Here is a 20,586-nt window from a genome sequence, read left to right as displayed (position 1 = left end):
ATATCTGTGTTTGCACACACATGTGGTTAACCACCCTGTAAACTAAGGGAAAGTGCTGCTCCCACAGGCAGGAGTAAGTGCATTTGTATTGTGGAATTGGAGCGGGATCATGCGCCTGTTCCGTGGAAGGTTTGGGGAAATGTTTTCTCCATAATGACAAACATTTTTCATATGGAGAATTAAAATTGGCATGCAAAATTATATGTGCATCACATTAATAGATGCCGAATTTTGCATCTGTTCGAAATTCCTACAAAACGTTAGAGAACTGCAAAAAGAACTGATGGTTGTAGATACCCTGCAGAATTCCTTGGATCCTTTGCCAAACCCTGAAAAATAGTGAGTTCGCTGAGCTATGAACACTTCAGGAGTAAATGTACAGCATCTCCAGTGTGGCCTTTGCGAGTTATTAAGGCCCATTGCACAGGATCGGACTCTTACCACCAAAACATGTGTGTACCACCAATAATGTTTTGACTCTCCCAATATCCCTTGCGTTCTTTGCTTTAAAACATCTTATTTACGCCTCGTTACCCCGGGTGGGTGTTGCTCCGAGTCCTCCAGCAGACACCAACAGGATGTCGCCCATGTTTTCGACAGATTGATGTCTGGCGCGCGCAACCTTTGGGCTGACCGCGAGGCCTGCTGAATTATTCATGAGCTGGCTGGCTGCCGTCACAGGCGAGCGCTGGCTCCAGCATTGATTTCTCAAAAAACATATTTCCGACAACTTTGGTAGCTTACTAAATATACCAGCTGTGATATTAGATCCACACCGGACGTGTGTGTTTAGAAACAGTGTGTGTGTTTGGCTGTTGTCCATATGAGTGTCGGGAGGTTCAAGTGAGTGGCAGTGTCACTGAGCTGAGTTACACATCTCAACAGGGGCGGCTGGTAACATTTGAAAGTGGCGACGCGTAAAATTCTTGTCGTACTTTGCCAACCTACAGGGGGTTCTAATGGTGCTTTTTCAAGCAAATTTGAGAAAGCACTTCTCTCTCACCAGACTATATTGTCCATTTGTCTATCCTTCCAAACTCTCTAAGTCTCAGTTGCCTCTTTCTAGTCTGTCTTTCTATCATAGGTCTCTTCCTCTCTTCTGCGCCCACGCTCACTCTGAGCTGTCTCTCACCAGCCTGCAATTTTAATACACCTATCTTACAGGCCCTTTAGTTCTCACCATCTTACTTGTTTTCTCCTTTTATTTTCCTGTCTCCTTCATGTATGTGCATATCTCTATCACAACTGTCTTCTATCTCTCCCTGCTAGATATTCTCTTTTTCTCTCATACACATGCGCACACGCACCTTCTCACAGTTCTTTGTAGTGCACTCTTTCTCTCTTCCATTCTTTCAGCTTTCCCTGGTGCTCTCTTTCTCGTGCCCCGGAATCACAAATGTAGATTGCGAAAGTCTTCTCCAGAGCCATAAAAATTAACCCCAATTTTTTTTTATTTATGAGGGTAGGAAACAAACAAATTAGTGAAAATACAGCACCTGCAAAAGACGACGATAGCAGAGTTTCGGGGAGTCCCTCACGACTCTTCACTTGTGGACGCGGAAGACACTTGCAAACTAACCGAACCACACCTCGCTGAGAAAAGTGGCAATCCATTAAACCACTAAAGTGTGTGCATTGTCCAAGGCCCAGCCACACGTGCATAGTATTTTTTTTCACAACAGAAACATGGAAAAACGCAGTACAACTAACATCTGGTACAGGCAACAACTCTGACAGGGGGCCAGCAACGGCCGGCATGCTTGCAGGAGGGAGGCGGGGGGGGGGTCACGGATGGAGATTAAAACAATTAAAATAAAACATACCTTACTGCCGGGAGTGCCGAATGGTGCTTTTTAATTTTTTTTGTTACTTTTATATAGCGATGTGTACCAGTGGAAACGCGCCACTGCACTTCACAGGCTTCTTGGAGACAGGTCCCATAGCTATCTAGCGCCTAGTTATCTGAGATTTACTGTGCACTTCGCTAATGGTTTGGGGGCTGGCTGAGGAACCGAAAGATATGCACAAATATTAAGTGGCACCCCTCATTCTCGTGAAGTTGGTCGGCACGAGCTCTGGGCCGCAAAGCAGGCAGGATGTTGCATTAATTGGTGTCCAGGCGCTATCTGAAGGCAAGCAAATGCAGAGGACCAATAGGAGCTGCGTGGAGCAGCCGGGATTTCGGACGTGGAGATGCCCATGGCCCGTGAGCTACAGAGGGTGATGCTGCTGAGGCGAGGATGGCAGGGATGAAGCCTGCTGCTCCGGACGCACCCTGATACACCCCGGCCGGGACCAATTCTGCACCACCTCTGCTCCTGTCGGTCAGTCCAGTCGCGGATCGTGAGGGGGGGGTGTTCGCGCGGGGTGGGTGTCAGCCTGCAGGGAAATAAATATAATATGGAAAAGGAAAACTTACCTCAGCCGGTCCGCGCCACCTCTGCTGCTCCCCTTGGCGCCTTCACAAACGGCCCTGGAGTGGACGGCAGCCCCTCAGGCAATTCTGGCACTGCCAGCAGCGCCAAGCGTGGCTTAGGGCATGGCTAATCTTAGCCCGTAGCACGCCCATTAGTAGGCCGAGAGGCTCCTAATGGGCATGCGCAAACAAGGGAAAACACAAGTGCGCATGAGTGGGCACGGTGCGAAAATTCACCCTCCGTTCCCACTCATGCGCACTTGTGTTGCTGCATGCTGCCCCAGGTGATAATCATGTCAGTCAACATGACGCCAGACCGCCCACCCTCTTCAGTCTCTGAAGGGGGTGGGCGGTCCGACGTCATGCTGACTGACATGATTGTCAGACAGTTATCTCCCTCGGCGTCTTTGAACCTAAGTAAACTGATTCTGTTTACTTAAGTTCAAAGAGGCCGAGGGAGCTGCGGGTGGGGGGATTTGCCCCCACACCCCAATGGACTGCATCTCAACTCCCACTACATGCATTCAACAGAAATTAATAAGTGTCAGGCTTAGAAATGCCTTAAAAATATTATTTTCTACAGTGTGTATCATACCTCCATGGGAAGAGAATTGGCAGTCATTGCATTTAGGACTCCTGTCAAGCGCGAGCCAGCACCACGTGCAAAACTTTGAGTTTATGTAAAAATATCACTGTAGCTGTCATGTCCTCTTGTCTTTAATGGTAGGTTTTTGTCTGTCGTCATTAACAATAATAACTTGCTAACCTGAAATATTAAGGTACTTCTTTCTCTGTTACTTTTCTTTCAACAAATGTATTGAACAATAACATTTTAAAGAGTGTGGTTAATTCAGTATGTTAATGCGAATTAGAAGAATAACAATCATAATAATTGCAGTAGAATTTGTTTACATCACATATCGAATATCACAAGTAGAATTGTTCTTAGCACGTGAGTGATAGGTATTATTACCTGCAAGCTGAATGGGTATCATAATGTTGACCTGTAAGTCATTCCTGTTGGAATTCAAGCATGCGCGCTGCTGGTCTGTGGACGGGTTGTCCTCCTGGTAGCCAATGGAAGCTCTTCTCTGGTCTGCCTATGGGAACTATAGATGCACGCGCCACTGAAAACACAGCATCTCGGTAAAAGCTTGTGACCTGCAGTGCATCAAATCTCGTAACACAAAACATATATTGTTTATTGAAACTGGATGTTTTTGAAATGTTATCTGCATTCATACATCATTCTGTAAATTGTCAGAGCATTATACACAGAGAGATGATACTGCTCGAATCGTTTAAAGGTCAAGCCCTTTACAATAGTTATTGCCTTATAAGGTCATGTGGGTTGTGACAGAACAAAACAAGCAACTAGCCCACACACTGGCCCGTTCGAGCTGCCACAGAATGACCGGAAAGGCAGTCCCACACTAACTACACCCTAATGATGTCTTCTACTTTCAAAAAGGGGATTGGTCAAGGGGGCTTTCTGTCTTCAATTGGGCCCATGGAATGATACCCTACCTACACAACTGGGTAAGAGCTGTCCTTTCTTTCCCAGTCAACTTCATTGATCCTCTGGCGGGATAATGAGGTTAGACTAAAGGGAGGGATGCTCTCTTCCAAATCCGCTGGTGACCAGTAGAAGGGATTTAACCAACCCCTTGTAAATACTGACCATCTGACATAGATAGGACCTGATCCCGGGGTACAGTGTGTCTTGAAGGAGTGCCTATCAGGCGACAAAGAGCTAGGAGCCAACAAGAGCACCCTGTTTATCTTAAGATGCACCACAGAGGGACTGAACTCTTGTGAAAGTATCCACGCCATGTGGTGAGGTTTGCAGCGAGATAATAAAACACTTTTTTCAGCTCTCCTGTTATGTGTCTGTCTCAGCTGTTTCAAAACCCCAAAACAGAAATGCCTGCTGCTTATTTTAGATGTGACCATCACAACATTTAAATATTCCGTATTTCAGCACTTAGGTTATCCACAGTTATTATGCAGGGAAAACAGGGTCACTTGCAAAGGTTAGTTTTGCATCTTAGCAACTCTTAATAGTAATACACTGTTAGAATTCCCTTTGCAAATAGCACTGAAAGAAGTGGGATGTGTAAGTAAATTAATCCATCTGAATCCACTAATGAGAGAGAGAGAACAGGAAATATGTGTAGAGACTACAAACAGGATTCATGAAAATTAATACCAAGTAAATTCTCTAAAATACGTAGGAATTGAGAAGGTGCTGTGAACTGCGTTTTTTTCTCAAATTATAAAGTATCATAGTTTGGCTTTACAAATGACATAGTATCACAGTTTGGCATTACAAATGAATGATGCACTATCATATTTTGACATTACAAATAACACAGTATGGCAGTTTAGCATTTCAAATGACAGTATCATAGTTTGGCAATATAAATGACTTATTATCACAGTTCAGCATTACAAATAACATAGTATGACTGTTTAGCATTACAAATGACAGTATCACAGTTTGTCAATATAAATGACATAGTATGACAATTTGGCATTATAAATGACAGAATCACAGTTAGGCATTACAAATAACACAGTATGACAATTTGGCAGTACAAATGACAGTATCACAGCTAGGCATTACAAATAACATAGTATGACAATTTGGCAGTACAAATGACACAGGATCACAGGTTAGCATTACAAATGACAGTACCGAAGTTTGAAATTACAGATGTCATAGTATCACAATTTGGCATTACAAATAATGTATCACAGTTTGTCAATATAAATGACATAGTATGAAAATGTGGTATTCTAAATGACAGAATCACAGGTAGGCATTACAAATAACATAGTATAACAATTTGGCATTATAAATGACAGTATCACAGCTAGGCATTACAAATAACATAGTATGACAATTTGGCATTATAAATGACAGAATCACAGGTAGGCATTACAAATAACATAGTATAACAATTTGGCATTATAAATGACAGTATCACAGCTAGGCATTACAAATAACATAGTATGACAATTTGGCATTATAAATGACAGTATCACAGCTAGGCATTACAAATAACACAGTATGACAATTTGGCATTATAAATGACAGTATCACAGCTAGGCATTACAAATAACATAGTATGACAATTTGGCATTATAAATGACAGTATCACAGCTAGGCATTACAAATAACACAGTATGACAATTTGGCATTATAAATGACAGTATCACAGCTAGGCATTACAAATAACATAGTATGACAATTTGGCAGTAGAAATGACACAGGATCACAGGTTAGCATTACAAATGACAGTACCGAAGTTTGAAATTACAGATGTCATAGTATCACAATTTAGCATTACAAATAATGTATCACAGTTTGTCAATATAAATGACATAGTATGACAATTTGGCATTATAAATGACAGAATCACAGTTAGGCATTACAAATAACATAGTATGACAATTTGGCATTATAAATGACAGTATCACAGCTAGGCATTACAAATAACATAGTATGACAATTTAGCATTATAAATGACAGTATCACAGCTAGGCATTACAAATAACATAGTATGACAATTTGGCATTATAAATGACAGTATCACAGCTAGGCATTACAAATAACATAGTATGATAATTTGGCAGTACAAATGACACAGGATCACAGGTTAGCATTACAAATGACAGTACTGAAGTTTGAAATTACAGATGTTTTAGTATCACAATTTGGCATTACAAATAATGTATCACAGTTTGGAAATGCAAATAACATAGTATGACAATTTGGCGTTATAAATGACAGTATCACAGCTAGGCATTACAAATAACATAGTATGATAATTTGGCAGTACAAATGACACAGGATCACAGGTTAGCATTACAAATGACAGTACCGAAGTTTGAAATTACAGATGTCATAGTATCACAATTTGGCATTACAAATAATGTATCACAGTTTGTCAATATAAATGACATAGTATGACAATTTGGCATTATAAATGACAGAATCACAGTTAGGCATTACAAATAACATAGTATAACAATTTGGCATTATAAATGACAGTATCACAGCTAGGCATTACAAATAACATAGTATGACAATTTGGCATTATAAATGACAGTATCACAGCTAGGCATTACAAATAACATAGTATGACAATTTGGCACTATAAATGACAGTATCACAGCTAGGCATTACAAATAACATAGTATGACAATTTGGCATTATAAATGACAGTATCACAGCTAGGCATTACAAATAACATAGTATGACAATTTGGCATTATAAATGACAGTATCACAGCTAGGCATTACAAATAACATAGTATAACAATTTGGCATTATAAATGACAGTATCACAGCTAGGCATTACAAATAACATAGTATGACAATTTGGCATTATACATGACAGTATCACAGCTAGGCATTACAAATAACATAGTATGACAATTTGGCATTATAAATGACAGTATCACAGCTAGGCATTAACAAATAACATAGTATGACAATTTGGCATTATAAATGACAGTATCACAGCTAGGCATTACAAATAACATAGTATGACAATTTGGCATTATAAATGACAGTATCACAGTTAGGCATTACAAATAACATAGTATGACAATTTGGCATTATAAATGACAGTATCACAGCTAGGCATTACAAATAACACAGTATGACAATTTGGCATTATAAATGACAGTATCACAGCTAGGCATTACAAATAACATAGTATGACAATTTGGCAGTACAAATGACACAGGATCACAGGTTAGCATTACAAATGACAGTACCGAAGTTTGAAATTACAGATGTCATAGTATCACAATTTGGCATTACAAATAATGTATCACAGTTTGTCAATATAAATGACATAGTATGAAAATTTGGCATTATAAATGACAGAATCACAGTTAGGCATTACAAATAACATAGTATAACAATTTGGCATTATAAATGGCTGTATCACAGCTAGGCATTACAAATAACATAGTATGACAATTTGGCATTATAAACAACAGTATCACAGCTAGGTATTACAAACAACATAGTATGAGAATTTGGCACTATAAATGACAGTATCACAGCTAGTCTTTACAAACAACATAGTGAGAAAATGTGGCACTACAAATGACATAATATCACAGGTTAGCAATACAAATGATAGTACCATGGTTTGACATTACGGATGTCATAGTATCACAATTTGGCATTACAAATAATGTATCACAGCTAGGCATTGCAAATAACACAGTATGACAATTTGGCATTACAAATGACATAGTATGAAAATGTGGCATTATTAATGACAGTATCACAGTTAGGCACTACAAATAACATAGTGTGAACCTTTGGCATTGTAAATGACAGTATCACAGCTAGGCATTACAAATAACAGTATGATAATTTGGCACTACAAATAACATAGTATGACAGTTTAGCATTACAAATGAGAGTAACAAAGTTTGACATTACAGATGTCATAGTATAACAATTTGGCATTACAAATGGCATAGTATCACAGTTTGGCATTACAAATAACATAATATGACAATTTGGCATTACAAATTACATAGTATCACAGTTTGGCATTACAAAGAACACAGTACCACAGTTTGGTAATACAAAATAACATGGTTTCACAACTTGGCACTACAAATGACATAGTATCAAATTTTTATATTACAAATAACATAGTATGACAATTTGGAATTACAAATGACATAGTATCACAATTTGGTAATACAAATTACATACTATGTCATTTGTGATGCCATATTGTCATACTATCACGATTTTGCATCACAAATGACATAGTATCTCAGATTGGCAATACAAATGACATAGTATGACAATTTGGCATTACAAATGACATAGTATCACAGTTTGGTAATACAAATAACGTAGTATGACCGTTTGGCATTACAAATGAAATAGCATCACCATTTGGAATTGTCTCAAATGACATAGTATTATTGTTTGCCTTGAGCATTGGGTGGATGGTGCATTACCATTTTATTGGAAGCTTAAGTATATGTTATTCATTCTGCATTTCTTCCCATATCTACAGGTTATTTATTGTTTCCGACTGAAGTTTACGGCGCATGCTATTTCTTCACATATTGCTCGATGATGTTGATTGTTGCTCTTGAAACACACACAAACTAAACTCCAGACTTTGCCTAAAGTGTTTTCTTTTTTTAATCTATTACTTTCCTTTTATTTTTCTTGAACATTTTTCTGATTTTTGGAAGTGCACTTGTTGTAGCAACGAAGTTGACTTGAATATCAAATTTGGTTCTATTTTATACGGAGCGTTTTGACCAAAAAGTTGTGTTTTTGAACAAAATCAATCAATCTATGTTGGATGGCATGTCCCTTGTGAACGTCGTTTGTACCGCGATGGCAAAAATGCATCTTAAGCTGATCTCTTTGACCGGTATTCTTCAGGTATATGTGGTGAATCCGTCAGTTTGGGCAAATTAGGATTGTTCAATTCCCTATGGAAAGTGCAAAATTACCTTAAATATAGTGATACTATTGTGGTAGCATTATAATTGTGTTAATGTGTTGTAAATTTACCTCGCCCTACCTTTTGATGATCTATTGTGTAGTCATCAGTAAAAGAAAAAATAAGTATGGCAGTACAGCTTCTGTTGCTGACATCTACTGTGATCTGCAAGTCACCGTGAGTTTGAAACCTTCAGAAATCTATAAACTGTGTGACGCTATATTCGGAAGAAGTAACAACTGTTATTTAAAGGTCTTAGAAATTGCATAATATGCGCTCCAAAAAAAGAAATCATTAATCATGGATTCTTCGTTGTCTATACAAGACCTCTTGTTGCCAGCTCTCATTCCTAAACACATGTAGCTTGTGCTGATCATGCCATTAGTACTTTGACTCTCATAATTGTTTTTAGAAGCATGCTAGCCCAATAACATTTTTGCTTTGGGAATTTGCAATTTTGTGCTCCTGCTTATAGTTGGAGATTAATTTGCATTCGTTTCATGCATTATTCATGGAGCAGATTTCGCTGGTTCTATCCGCCTCCTTTGATCAGTGTGATCTGTAAATTCACAGACAGGATCCTACCCCTGTTCGAAGTGGAGATGCGGCGAAGCGCTGTTGTTTATCTTTGTAAAGGACCGGGCATGAAAGAGGACACACTAGCAAGTATGAGGGGTTGTAGCCTGTATTATTGACTCCCGACAACAAGAGCTCTGTATTTTTCTTTATCCCAGGATTCAAATGTGGATCTGACAGGAGTTCATTGCGGAAATTGGCAGAGGCGGGTTGGAGCTAAATCTCTTCTCTCCAGTTTTAATGCAGAAAAGTTGATCCTGATTAACCACTACACTCCATCTATAACATAATGCAGTGTAAATAGTTTTTGCATTTTTATTTCAAATCAGATGTGCATTATGGAAAAGAAATCCCGATAAGTAACTCTTGTTAGGAAAATGTACTTTTCAGTTTTTCGCCCTCAAAGCCCACCTAATAATGACACTCTTTTAATCTTGTCTAAAGTTGTAACCTCTTTAAAGGCTTACCACACTTTGTACCAGGGATGTTGAGTCCAGCATTCTTTGACTCATCGATGCCTGAAATTAGTGAGGCACATTTGAGAAGAGTAGCTTGCTGATTGTAAATGTGTTGGCGTAGTTTCTCATCAAGTTTATTCAGATTTGCATATAGGACCTGTGTGTCACAGGGGGTGTATATGCATTCAGCACTGGGGCTGTACAGTCCACTCCCCCATCTTCTATGCGTGACTGAATTTGAATTTAAAAGCATTTATTAGGCGCACATATACCAGGCGGTTTCTTGGCGCTGTGACCATGTACCTTAGCATTCATGGACTCCAAGGAGCCCCTTGGTGGTTAAAATCAGGGGAGGGTAATATTAGTAGTCCTCTGGCTCTCCAACCCTGTGGTTGGAGTCTTTGTAGAATAAGTCTCCTCAAAGGGCTCGACCAGAGAAATGGGTCTGATTTAATGTCTGAATAAAGATTAGAGGCTGGGCACTCCTTTGTTTTTGAATTGTTTGACTTAATTCCAACTCTTTGTATGCGTGCTGCTAAGGTAAGCACAATGTCCAAATTGTGCTATTCAAACTGACCAAACAAACTCAAGTGAAACCACCTGACCTTTTGCGCACTGTTGCACTTCCTGCTGGATGGCTTCTGTTTAATTTATTCACTCTAATTATTTCAAAAAATTTTTTATCAACATAAACTTGCCATAATAAACTCAAACATTAAGTGATTTGTTCATTATTATTTTACTCATTTCATATTCATATTTCAATTCAAGACATTCTAACCAATTGCATTTTCATTGGATTACAATGTTTCATAGAACGTTCACGGGTACATTTTATACTTTTTTCAATGCCCTAAAAAAAGTATAAAATGTACCCGTGAATTGAAATATGAATATGAAATGAGTAAAATAATAAAAATTAAAATAACAGTGCGCAAAAGGTCAGGTGGTTTCACTTGAGTTTGTTTGGTCTGATTTAATGTCTACCTTTGAGAATTGAGGCATTGCACGAGCATTTGTGTGCGGCGGCCCACAATGCAAGCACTGGGGAGGTTGTCATATTGACACTGCATATTTTGTTGCTGCCATCCTGCGTCAGATCTTGACTGATGAAGAGGAATTGATGACTGGCGGTTGTCCTGCAGTTGATGCATTCCTTTGTGAAGGAGGAATGCACCTGTTTCCGAACCCTAGTGGTTTTGACACAACTGTGGATACAAGCATGAAATGCAACGGCATATAACTTTTTGCAATCAGAAAGGCATCCACAACACTTGAATTATGACTGACAGTTATGATTCACGATCATTGGACATTACTACTTTCCAGCATGAAGGAATGCACTAGAATACATTACATGTAGCAACTAACCGGAGGAAATTGGATTATCTGCACTCTGAACATTAGTCAATTGAAGGACATTCCTTTCAGTGACTAATACCATCCCAGATTGGGGGATCATAATAGGAGGATTCAACAAAATCAGAGATGTTTTTCCAAATGAAAGTCTGTAGAACCCCGTGTTAGCAGTGTGTGTTTGCGTGTGTGCGCATGCAGACCTGTTGACAGCCCAAGTCAACAGTTTTACTACCTCATGTTTCATACCCTGAAGATGCGGAGGAAATTTTTCAAAAGTCTGCCAATATGCACGTGAAAAACTCTCAGGCACTCCCTCGTCACAAGCAAGCTCAGCTACAGGATCACCCTCCATGCCGGGATCAACAAAAAACTCACATTAACTGTTAGCACTTTGGCACCTGTGATGAAAAAATAACAATTGATGGACAGAATGCAGAACAATGACATACATTCACCCCTAGTATAGAGATCTGGGCCTAAATCCATCGTTTTTTTGCTCACCATGCCATTCCAGTTTGGACCCAGCCATATGCAAGTCAGTCTTGACCCTGTGCCCAATCGGAACAGTCCAGCCCGAACTGCCAGGCCAGGTCCTCCCTGGACTGCAAACAAGCTTCCTAGGACCGGTTTCGGGGTTTCACCCCTCTTCAGCTAAGGTTTATGTATGTTTGTTGTTGACTGTTAATTCAAATATATTTAAGTCAAGCATTCCTCGAGAGTACCTGTATTTATATTTATTTATTTGAGAGCTTCCTTCCTCTACATGTAATCTAGACCATTTTCCAAGACACATTCCCATCTTTCCCTTAGTCTTGACATCTTGTACTAATTTAAAGTAGTGTTTTATAAAACCAAGTCACTTCCTTGCACCCCTAGGCTAGTGTGAAAAGCAATAGCTTCACTTTATGCTTCTGAGTCTCTATATGTCACTTGTACCTCAATATTCTTGTATCATATCCCTGTTGGAACCATACGTTAGCACTTGCCCGGCAGAGAGGCTCTATGCTTCAGTCACTTCCTTTAGATATTGCAACTTGTTTGAGGAATAAAGCCCCTCCCCCCACGATCAGTAGGCCCACCTATGTCCAAGATTCCCTCAGTTTGGGTCTAAAATGCTCTGTCCTCTAGGGAGCCCCCCTAGGGGCATTGCCAAAGCATAGAGATGGGCAGAGTTGGTCTTTTGCAAGCATCTCGTCCTGCATTTTACAGCGCTGTGAGTTAACGGGGGACTTCATTGTGTGCTGGTTCCCTTCTGATTCTCATGGTGGCTAAGGTCCCCCATCTGATCTATCCGTCGAGTCTCCTGTCTCTAGCGTACCTGTATGTATGTATGTATGTATGTTCTTATATAGCGCTCGACTTACCCTAGGGCATCTCGGCGCTTGCCTTGGGAACCCGTTTTGGCTTTTCCCTGTTAGATAACCCGTACTGGGCATCCCCAATGTGAAAGCCAGGCATCCCGCCGCGGGGGTGGGGGGGGGCGTTGTGGAGATTAAGCAAGCTTAATGCCCAGAGTTGCAGAGTGTGAACCCGTGATTAGAGTGGGCACCAAAGCGAGAATTATCGAGTCCGTGGACAATTGGGCTCAAGACCCTGCCGCGTCGGGAATTGAACCCTGGTCCCGGGTCTGACCTCTGCTTCAGGGTATGCCTCCTCTAACCAGTGAGCCACACTTCTCCACTACCTTCTTTAGCCATCCCTCTGGCAGCCCACTGGAGCGGGCTGCTTAGAAATACACTACATAGTCAGGGACTGACAGCCCACAGTGTGTCACTGGGATTTTAATGTATGCAGTGCGACCCTCTCTCTCTCCCCACATGAGGCCTGACCGCATAGCATCTAATTCATTCACGAAGACGCGTGGGAGCCAAACTGACAGGTTAACAAGGAACTACTTGTATCTCGGGAGCATTATCATCTGATATAGGGATACCCTCCCTATCAGTTATTGCTAAAGGTAACGATTTCCAGAATGCTATGTTCTCCTCCAATGATGGAACAACAGGCCCCAAGTTCCCCCCCTTGTACATCCTCATCTGAGTGATATTTGCACACCCCTAGATGTCGGAAGATGTAGAGTTCCCAGGCTATGTCGGGCGGAGAGATTGAGGGCACTAAGTGTGCTGGGCCGAACTGGGAACTCAATAGATTTAGACCGGTTCACTTTTAATTCAGATACCTGCCCAGACGACTTGTCAAGTGTCATTTGAAGCTTCTAACCCCGTTTCTCCAGCTCTGAAGCATAACATAAGGGTATATGGTGTGCACGGTATTATATAAGGGCGTGCCCTCTGCCTGTCCTCTGCTTTCAGTAAACTAGCTGTAGTTTCATCTCCATGCAGACTGCATCGGCGACAGGGGACCTACCCTTGATGTGACCACTGGCCTTTCGTCATGACACCAGACTCCACTGATCTGCAGGAAGTCCTAGGACCATGGGTCACCCAGAATACGAAGGTAGTTCATGGCCATGTGTGCATAACAGAGACTGTCAGGGCTGCTGCAGAGTACCTTGCATGTCAACCCTTTCACACTACACCCCTATGGGTGTGTAGTTGAAGTTGTAGGGCCTTGCTTGTCTGCTCAGAAAGGTCTTGCTTCTGCAGTTCATAGAATGTGCGTGAACCCTATATTAGGGTGACCAACCGTCCGTAAATTTCACGGACCGTCCGTAATTTGGACCTGATGTCCGTTGTCCGTCAGGATTCCTTTTTTTTTAAGTTCAGAAAAAGTTTATTAGGACAAAAGAATTACAACAATGTACAGAATATAAAAACAATGAAGGGAGTAGGTTCATATACAATGTAACAAGTGGGGTTAGAAAATAAAGAGAGTATAAACATAACAAATAAGAAATGCAAATACAGTCAAAAATAATGATAACATAAGCAATATTGTTCAAAAGAAGGTATTAATATAAATATAAATTAACACAGAGGAAGTCATGGAGGTTTAGTAACTTCTTGCTGCAGAGGTCTAGGAGTCAGGATTCCTTTTACAGACGCCTTTTGACCGTAATTTTGACCATCACAGGGGAGCAGCGCTGCTCCCCTGTGAGAGGTGTCTTCTCCCTGATGGCCGCCTAGCACTCCTCCTGGAACACAAGAGCTGCCTCACCCGCCCATTGTCATTCTGTATGTAGCTGATTGCCACGTACAGAATGACAATGGATCAGTCTGGGTTGGTAAAGCATGTGGTGGCCTCTTCCTGCCACAGTTTAGGGCTGCGCATTCTGTCAGACAGAAGAAATGTGCAAACACGCCAGTGCTGCTATGTGAGAAACCAGTTTGTTCAAAGAAGCTGGTGAAAGAAGTTGATAAAAAGGGCCTGGAGTTCTTTCAGTCTCATTATTTTAGAAAAGTGCACTTTCAATATTATATTCAACGAAGCCATGGTTGCTGCTTTTTCATTTTATGCAACTAACAACCATTGCCAAAGCCAATAGTCCTGGCTTGTTGTTGGTGTAATGATACTTGCTGTATTATATATCTGGATGCAATGACAGAAACAACATAATACCAGTCGGGCGGAACACTATGCTAAGCACAGATTTTTATCTTAGGTGTTTTAAGCCATGCCCTTAATTACATCAAACACCCCCTTTTTTCATCCTGCTTAAAGCCCTGGAAAAACACCATGTCACAGTCACTTCATAGCATGGCACTGTGCATCATGCATGACTCATGACTTCCACTTTTTCAGACTGCCTATGTACAGGGGCATAGTGAACCCTGCCCACCCCACCCCTTGCTTCAGGAACTACAGCAGGATGAAATTCTTGATTGGCCTCTTCTGTATACAACTCTGCAGACAGAGGCTCAGCTCATAATTAATATGAAAAGGTGAGTGAGTGAGCAAGTGAAGGGATGGGTGGATGGCTGGATGGATTAGTGAAAGGGTGAATGGATTAGTGAAAGGGTGAATGGATAAATGAAAGGGTGAATGGATAAATGAAAGGATGAATAGAAGGATAATGAGCGAAAGGATGGATGGATGCGTGAAAGGGTGGATGATTGGCGATTGAATGGGTGGATGGATGAGTGATAGGTTCAATGGATGGATTCATGAGTGGATGAGTAGAAGGATGGGTGGAAGAGTGGGTGGATGGAAGGATGGCTAAGTGAAAGGGCCGATGGAGAGAGAAAGGGAGAATGGATGGATGACTGAAAAGGTGAATGGGTAAAAGGATGAGTGACTGGGTGGATGGATGAGTAAGTGAAAGGATGGCTGGATGGATGAAAGGGTAAATGGATGGATGGATGAGTAGATGGATGGGTGGAAGAGTGGGTGGATGAGTGTACAGATGGATAGGGTGAGAGGATGAATGGATGAGTAAAAGTGTCGATGGAGGGATGGATGAGTGAAATGATGGATGTAAGGATACATGATAGGTTTGCAAATGGATGAATATGTTTGGATATAGATGGGATTACTTATATACTATTGCACAGCCTCCTCTGATCTGCCTGTAAAATGTGCTTTTGTCCGGAAGGTTTGTCCTGAATTTTGATCCCCTGTCCTAAATTTTTGTCCTGAATTTTGACCCTTTGTCCTGAATGTTTACACTCACCGTCCTGAATTTGCACCCATGACAGTTGGTCACTCTACCCTATAGCTGTGATAGTCACAGCTGAAAATAAAAATAACGAGAGTTCGAGGATATTGCAAGGTTGCAGAGTTTCCAAGATGGAGTCTGAATCCATCAGGAGACGGCCCTCCCCTCCCAAGGGATGCTGTAACATTTAAGGTTGGGTGAGTCTCCTTCGATTCTCGTTAGCTGCCCTTGATGGATGTTTTTTTTTCTCGTTCGTTGCGTTACATGCGGAGCCCGCTACACAATGTAGGGCCCGCTTCCTGCGAATTAAGGTGCAATCTACAAGCCTCGTCAGAGGATTCCCCAGTGAAAACGTGTTCATTACCTTACTAATTTTATACTTGGCTCTGCTGATGGGCGTGTGGGACTCTGTGACTATTACACAAACCCATGGGCTCGTGGGCAGTAGGACCGAGAGCGGCGCGCGCTGCCTCTTTAAATTCCGAATGGTCGCGAGGCAACGCAGGGATTCCTGGCTGCATCCTAATTGTCCATTTATACGATGGCCAATATTGGTTACAGCTATTAAAACGGGGCAAATCGAAAACTGTAAAAACATGGGAAAAAACATTAATGACAAGAAATCTGATATTAATGTTCTTCTCTCCGTGGACGAAGAAAAATCGTCCGTATGATTTGTGTTTTTGCCATTTATGAATGGAATCATTATCAAGAAAAAGGCACTTCGTTTTTTTAAATTATTTCTATTTGTAGAAAACAGCTATGCGCCGGTTTTACCTGGAGCTTCTTACCAGAGCAGTCTTCTGTGCGCGTTGCTCGTCTATACCGTAGCAGTTATGTGATAGGTCAGTGAGGTATCAGGCTTGCTGAAGAATACTTGTGTTCACTCAAAGTCACAGGTTCGAATCCAGCTGGGCCACTTCAGTTTATGATCTATTTTATTAATGTGAGACTCCATGTAAATGTTTGATAATAATAATAATGTTATTTTTATGGCTATCGTTAATAACGTGACTAGTGATGTCAATATGACCGGTATAAGAAAAATCACAATCATAAATGTTTATGTTCCTAATAATGAGGATGATAATACTGATAATTAAAATGACAATGATCCTGTTAGAAATCATAGCATTTAGGTTTCCTTATGCCATTGGCCGGTAGCTGAGCCAATCACAGTATGGCCGGCCAGCTTAGCCAATGGGTGAAGAGCTCCTGAGCCGGCCTAGTTTTCAGGCATAAAAGACAATGCCATATCTCCCTGGTCCTAGCCCCTGGCACTACCTGCTGGTAGAGAAGTGGATTCTTTTAAAATCCAAGGGTGCTGTCAAGGCCCCTTCTGCAGACATGAATCTTCTTTCCTGGTCACCTATTACTAACCGAAATAAAAACACAGTATACTGTTCCGAAGAGATTCAGCCCCAGGGATATTACCCTGAGAAGCATGTGCCTTTGAGAAGAGAGACCCTCACTCACCCAAAGGTGACATGGTGCAACCCCCAGCGTAGGAAATTACACGGGTTGGTTGTTCTGTTGGTAAATGCCCATGTTAGGACCACAACATATCTTCTGAGTTTAAGACAAGTCCTCTTCTGTTGTTAAACAGTCAATTGACTTGTTTCCATTCCAATGTCTATATTGTTGAGCAGTCAAAAATCAAACCTCCCTTTTGAGATACTTCAAAGCAGACTAACAAAAATAGATATCCTCACCAGTCATATACAGTCACCAACTTCTCATCAAGGTAACTCACTAACTCAGGCTGTCAAGGCACTTCTAGAAATATTTAATAAAAATCCCGCAATAATTTGGTAAAAACATACAATTAAGAATGTCCCAAAATACATTCGTTATACCACCACTTTTCAGTCTGGTGGTGTGCTCTGTCCCTTTTGAGTAGGGGACCCCTCTCCTTGTTTTTCAAGGTATATTGTTCAGCAACCAATCACCTAGGTAAGCGTAGGAATAGATCTGTAAGAAACACACTTGCAAATGCCTCTCCTTGAACAAGGGTAGCATTTCAATTTTCAAAGCCTTAAGTAAGGTACCAGCAAGGCTTACCTGTAGCTCTTCTCTAGACGCTCCCACTCATGGTGCTACTGTAGGTTTGCCACGGGTCCTCAACATTCATAGCTGAGACCAACCTGCATCCTGTTGGCCTACCACATTTCAAGAAATGCTTTGTTTGGAAATGGTGTCCACTTTGTAAAATAAACAATAAGTAATGCCTTCTGAAGGATTGCGAGCTAGAGGACAGAGAGTGAGTCGCTGTTTACAAATTATATATGTTCTCTAACAACACCTGCCATCTGGTAATGTGGACATGTTGCTCTGTACCTTACACCCTCACTTCTTTCGCAGTAAATTCAATGAATCAATCAAGCCATATTAATATAGTGCAGTTTATCACCAGTGAAGGTATCCAGGCGCTGGGCTGTGGGTCTCAGTTGAAGAGCCAGGTCTTGAGTAACTTCCTGTAGTCTGCCATAGAGGGAGCTGCCCGAAGGTGGAGCGGAAGGGCGTTAAAGGCTTTGGTGGCAAGGTAGGAGAATGATCGTCCTCCGGTGCGGCTGCTATTTGATGTCCTTGACTGGTCTATGCCAATTTTCGTAGGAAAGCTAGGGATACCCACTTCAAATGAAGGATTTACCTAGAACATTGCTACAGTACCCGTCCCTCATTACATGACCTATGAAAAGACTTGTACATCATATGATTGTGTGTTTTGCATTGAGGTAGCTCTACAGAGGTCCACTCAAACATCAGGCAAACACAACATCTCTTTGGTCTCCAACCTTTTCTGCAACAAGAGCTACTTATGTTCAATGAATACCTTCCAGAGCTACTAATATTATTAGTGTTGTAATAAAGGCCACACCAGACAAGGCTACATAAGTGGCCACAATATGCAAAGTTAGTAGCACTCATCACCTGAGTGCATCAGGCAGAGTTTCCAGCAGAAAGGTGAAAAAGATGTTGTCAATTTCAAATGCCTGTATATGGGTTATACATAACCAATGCCCCTAGCACCAAGGTTAGGGTATTAATTATAATTCTGCCCAAAGCCACTTGATTTATCACTTAAATATTAACTTTACATATATTTTGGAAACTGAGTATTTTTTTCAAAATGTTATCGTATGACTTCTGAAAATACTCACATTTTTGTCTTGAATACCCACTTAGTCTAATTATACATATATTGATTCAGCCAAACAAAAGCTTTTAATTCAGTGGGTTGTGCTGCACACAGGAGAGCTGCTTACAGGTAGCTGCAGAGCAACCATTAGCTTATGAGCTACTCATCGGAGAAGCCTGGACTATGACATAATAGTGGAAAGCCATGTGTTGGGGTCCATGGTAGTGTCAAATCACACACGCATGCCCCTTCTAATATCCTAAAGTCCCTTTGGGTACAAAATAAGATTAAAAAGTAGTCTACCACGTTACTTCCTGTTTCCCTCAGCCTATCTCGATAAGACACGTGCTGTTCATCCACAGTGTTGGTAAATGGCAGGAAGATAGGATTCCTAGATGCATTGAAGATGAAAACTTAGCCACTCTCTATTGGAACGCTCTTCCTCTTAACATTAGGTCTTGTACAAACTACCCTATATTCAGGAGACTCCTAAAAACCTGGTGTTTTTCCCAGGCATATGAATACCAACTAAGCTGCAGGCTATTCCCATATTTAGCGCCAAGAAACCGTTTTGTGTATGTGCGCTCTATAAATATTTTTAACATAACATAACATGAAAACGAATGTCCTTTATGATCATTTTAAAGTCTGGCTTGACACTTTGTGCCCTTTTTAGGGCTCGCCTGCTGATGCGCTTCTGCGCATCGCTGGCGAAGCTCTATTACGGCTTATCCAGTTATGAACCACCACTGGCGATTCCACTGGCGATTTCTTCAAGTGCATGTGCTTTTTAGGTCATTGCGCAAGCGCAAGCCCTAAAAAGCGCGTGCACAATGCCACCAGCCGCCTGCCTGCCTGCCTCGCATTACCAGATCAAAGGCAGCCCAGCCCCCCTCCCACAAGCTTCTCAGCGTGTGCTCTGCCTCAGGCCTGCATTTCTCCTCCCCTCGGGCAAACAGATAGCCGCAATAACACCCTCCCTGCTCAGCTTTTTTCTCAATTTCTCCCCGTCTACACTTCCCATTAGGAGCCCTTCCTCCCCCCAGATAATCTATCTCCATAAGAGATAAGCAGCTCTTCCACCATCTCAAACCCGTATTAGTGCTCCTCACTATGCATGTTTTTACTTAGAAAATCAGCACAATGCAGCAGTGTGACATCAAGCCAGGTTCATCGACATCACTGCAAAAGTAGAGTTTTTATTCCCCATTTCCTCTTCAAGAAAGTGACTGCGCATCAGCCTCTACGGATCAGAAAGCGGAGCCCCTCCACTGACCGGGCTGCGAGTCAAATGGCCATGTTTCACAAATTATGGTTTTCGTGGTCTTATTCTGGAGTAGCCCTGTTGGCAAGAGAGGAAAGAGCAAGGCTCTGACAGTCAGTCCTCCTCTGCTTCATAGTATGCCGCACCACTATAGTAAGTTGAACAAGGGATATTATTTGACAGAAAGAGGCAACCTGCATCTATTCACGGAAATACATTGAGCAGTCTACATTTTTATTATTTTTTAAAGCTACATACAATGCACCATAACTATTCTAGGTCTACAAATGGAAATACATAACAAGCAATATTTT

The sequence above is a fragment of the Lissotriton vulgaris genome, chromosome 2_2, assembly GCF_964263255.1.
Source record: "Lissotriton vulgaris chromosome 2_2, aLisVul1.2, whole genome shotgun sequence".
In the NCBI taxonomy this organism is placed as follows: Eukaryota; Metazoa; Chordata; class Amphibia; order Caudata; family Salamandridae; genus Lissotriton; species Lissotriton vulgaris.
The sequence above is the reverse complement of the archived record's forward strand: the minus strand, read 5'-3'. Positions refer to the sequence as shown.